This window comes from Myotis davidii, unplaced genomic scaffold (genome assembly GCF_000327345.1).
Source record: "Myotis davidii unplaced genomic scaffold, ASM32734v1 scaffold471, whole genome shotgun sequence".
Taxonomy (NCBI): Eukaryota; Metazoa; Chordata; class Mammalia; order Chiroptera; family Vespertilionidae; genus Myotis; species Myotis davidii.
The window spans coordinates 1,817,112-1,821,630 of NW_006283354.1; the positions used below are offsets into that span (position 1 = coordinate 1,817,112).

Consider the following 4,519-nt stretch of genomic DNA (forward strand, 5'->3'; position numbering starts at 1 on the left):
TTATTAGAACAAGATTTGGGGGAGCAAATCTTGCCAGTCACATCCATCTCTTTTCTCTGCCTTCTAGGCGCCCCTGGGAAATCCTGGTTAACAGGATCCAAGATTCAGCAAATGTCAGAAAGTTGGATAAATGAACAAATAATTTTATTTTCATTAGACCAACATTCCATGTGTTTAAAAACTACAAAGTTTTTGGCTGCCATACTATATGCATGAATATGTACTGCCAGATGTACAGTGCCTCTATTTTTGTGAATGTTTTGCTTGTTTTGTAAGTTTGTTTTGAAATACCTGCTCTCTTGGCATTCCTAGAGCCACTTCTGTATTCCCAACAGGAAGAACTGTTAACTAACCTGCTGCTGAACATGTATTGATTTCCCCTGTAGTATCAAATCAGTCCTCTGAGAATTGAGTTTACAGTCCCTTTACCTGCAGTTTCTTGTTAGCCCCATACTGACAAGCAATTTTTTCCAAGGTTTTTAACCTTACTACTTTTTATTGTGCAGTTACAACAAAGACCTTTTAGACAAGGTGATGGAAATGGCTGATGGGATTGAAGTGGAAGACCTGCCACAATTTACGACCAGAAGTGAGTTAATGAAAAAGGTAAACAGGCTTTCCAAGTGCATTTGAAATGGTATAGAGTTGATAGTGATGCATTAGACTATATACTGTTTTCTGAATAGGGTGAACCTTTCCTTCCTGCTTGTGGCAGATCCTCTCCGTGCTTTTTTGCTCCTAAAAGGTGTTCTGCCCTCCCTGAGATCTTTCACATCGATTTTCTTTTGTAGTATACTTTCCTCTCTTGTATGTAGCTGTATTTTGTCATGCCAGGCTATTAGAGATCAGACCACTTCATGATAATTGGGTTGCAAAACCTAAGGAGGTTTTGTAATTGACACGCACATCCCTAACATTACCCATAGGCCAGAGTGAATTTATGTGTGTGTTGGGGGGAAGGTCTCTCTAAACTGTTATATATTGTAAAGGGGTCTTGAGCATCAAAATGTAGGGAGCCCGGTCCTGGGATGTCCATTTTTTTATGCTGTCATTGCACACTGTGAGCCTCCAGCGGTTCTCAACCTGTGGGTCGCGACCATCAGAAAACACATATAGCATATCAGATATTTACATTGCGATTCATAACAGCAGCAAAATTACAGTTATGAAGTAGCAACGAAAATGATTTTATGGTTGGGGGTCACCACAACATGAGGAACTGTATTAAAGGGTCGCGGCATTAGGAAGGTTGAGAACCACTGCTCCAGAGAATAGTTCTCAGGCACGTACCTGGCATCCTAGAAACCAGCTTTGCAGTCAAACTAATCCTTAGCATCTGGCTGCCTGGAAGAAGCCTGCAGGGAGCCTATACTTCTGTAGCACTTTTGGATTACATGTGTTTCAATTTCCTTCAATACTTATTTTTCTTTTTCTAAATTTTTTTTAAAATTTTTATTGATTTCAGAGCGAAGGGGGGCGGGGGAAGAGAGAGAAACATCAGTGATGAGAATCATCAATCGGCTGCCTCCTCCTGCATACTTCCTACTGCGGATTGAGCCTACAACCCGGGCATGTGTACATGACAGACTTTGTGTTGAAGGCTGTCCCCTCGCCATTGAAGGCCACCTTGAGAGCCCACTGGAAAGAGCCTTCAGGGACTTTTGTCTCTTCCCTGAGGTGTTTGCATGTAGTAGACACTGGCAAACCTTAAGCAACATTGCCAGCCCAGAACAAAAGAAAACCTTCATGTTGAGCCATGCACCTGAAAACATGTTGTAGTTCTGCCCACAATTGACCCCTACCTCTAAAATTAGAGTTTAGTTGAGTCTTATGGCTAGCTAGCAGGTGGAAATGAATCGCCTGGCATTGTTGATATCTTAGGACTTAGTGAGGATGACTAAGGGACATGAGCTCTTTAAAGTAAGACTTTAAAAACACTTATGGTCCTGGCCGGTTTGGCTCAGTGGTTAGAGTGTCTGGTCTACTGATGGCACTTGTCCAACAGTTGCAGTGTATGGTTTTTCTTTTGAAAGAGGGAGGTTCGAACACAAATATATGGAGTGAACATTTATCTAACAATCATCCCCAGGCACCTACTGGAAGCTTTTGTGGTTGACCAGCTTTATCCATTAACAAGCAATAATTAACAAATGAGCAGCAGCTTACTCAGAAAGGGTGTCATTACTATGACTGTCAGAATTAATATTTCCAATGCATTGTCTTAAGGAGAAAGAGGAGTGATTGACTAGGAAGCTGTCATTATTGACTAAAAGAAAGAATTTCTCATTGTAATTATTGTCCATTTCCCCTGAAAACATTTTTATCCATGAGGGAAAATGGCAGAATGGAAAGTGAAGAAGTTAGAAAAATGAGTGTATCTGCGTTTCAAGAGGTTATTTTTTTGTGCATTATGTACAGTCTTGGTAAGCTGTAGGGTAATGGAGTAGCCACTTGGTGGAAGGAGATAGGATTCTAAGGTGGTGAGTATTTGTATTAAAAAAGCAGCCTGTCAGATAGTTAAATCAGTTTTGTCTTGCATCCCCAAGATAAATGCTCAGTGGAGCCACCTTTTCCCCTTTATCTGCTAAAAGAAGCCAGAAAAGCTCTGTCTGACCCCATAGGCCAGTGTTGCCTGGTGCCCAGGATGAGTGGATCACGTATCAACACTTTGTGTCAAACACCAGACTTGCAGCAACCAAAGCCAGTGGCAACTGTTGTGCTGTTGTAGTCTTGGTCTTATCAGAAATCTGAGAGACAATTTACAGAATAATCTCCTTCCCTTTGAAGATGGTTTCTTTAGGTGGTACTGCATCCTCCTAAAAGGAGAAAGACTTCTTATACTTTTTGTTTTTGGTGAGGAATTTTGCTGCTTTTAAATTACTCAAAAAGACTGACGCAATAGGCTTAGCTAGGATATAGGTCATACCTTGAAAACTCTGATTACTAAAAAGACTCTCAGATTGATTCATTCACACTGCTAAATGTTAAGGAAATCCATTCAAATACAAGGTGACAGCCAAAATGATTTCTTCACACCTTCCTTAAAAGTTGTCTTAAGCCATGTTTAAATTTACCAAAGGTGCTAGAGAGTACCCAGAAATAATATGTCTGCTTCATTTCGCCACTATTTCAAGACAGTTTCTAATAGTGTGAAATCCAGAAGTACATAACCTTCACATCTCCTAAATATCCTGACTTAATGTGGAATGTTGTGAATTACTACCTGGATTTAGCTGATTTTAATTTAGAACAATAACTGTTTGTGTGATTCTGCTTTTAGAACCTTTCATTGCAAAGCATGCTAGGAAGAAAAGTTATATTTTAAGCATTTCCATTATCACATTAAATTGTGAACATTTACAGATCACAAATGACAAAAAAAAAAAATTAGGTTCTGGCTTCCAAATGGATGGTATGGTCAGAGTTCTGAATTTTTTGTGTGTAGTAAAATATTAATAATTTGAGTCTCCTTACTATCTGGGTAGTACATAAATATTGCATCGCTGCTGTATTTTATGAATCTGATTCACTGGGCTGCATGACTACATAATCTTTTCCTTTTTCCCCCCAGCATCAAAGCTAAGACAGAAGATCCATCACATTTTCATTATCAGGTACAGGCTAGAAAGGAAGAATGTGACGTTGACCACAGAAGCTCTCCTACAACTCCTCGTATTACCAACATGTAGGGAAGAGGCAGTTGAAATGAAAGTGGCATTTTAAAAGGTCTCATTCTTCCAGTAGCTATCATTGTAAAAGTATGCATGGATATTTATGTATTTATAAATCATGCCTTTTTATTTTGTTTCTGAATATCAAACTTTTTGTTAAAATGCATATTTTTTTATGTTGATGTAATAATGGCAGGTAATGGATTTTACACTTTGGATTTCTCAACAATGTACCTTTAAGCGTGATCTGGTCTTATGGTCCTTTTTTCCCCTCTCACAAACCAGACCCTTTATTTCCTATTGCTATCTGAAGTTTACACCATCCATATACTCCACTGTCATACACACTCATCTTTTTTAAAGAGTTAAGAGAATCAAACCATAGGCTGCAAGTACCCATCAGCTCATGTGAAGAGGCAGCCTGCAAAAGAGCATCTGATCTTATTTTAAAACTGACAAAAGACGCCGAACCGGTTTGGCTCAGTGGATAGAGCGTCGGCCTGCGGACTCAAGGGTCCCGGGTTCGATTCTGGTCAAGGGCATGTACCTTGGTTGCGGGCGCATCCCCAGTGGGGGGGCATGCAGGAGGCAGCTGATCCATCTCTCTCATCGATGTTTCTGACTTTCTATCCCTCTCCTTTCTTCTCTGTAAAAAATCATTAAAATATATTTTTTAAAATAAATAAATAAATAAAATAAACCTGACAAAAGATTCCTTAGTTTGATCCAGGCAGCCAGTTGATCTGTAGATTCTCTAGAACAGGGGTCCTCAAACTTTTTAAACAGGGAGCCAGTTCACTGTCCCTCAGACCATTGGAGGACCAGACTATAGTTTAAAAAAAAACTGA

General features: G+C 39.6%; 1 long non-coding RNA gene across 1 annotated transcript; it reads left to right on the top strand.

Annotated features, from left to right (window-relative positions):
- Nucleotides 1-227: 227 nt before the first annotated feature.
- LOC107182997 lies at nucleotides 228-3,917 on the top strand. The gene is made up of 2 exons (XR_001513776.1): nucleotides 228-606; nucleotides 3,572-3,917. It is a non-coding gene; the product is annotated as an uncharacterized LOC107182997 (long non-coding RNA).
- Nucleotides 3,918-4,519: the final 602 nt, after the last annotated feature.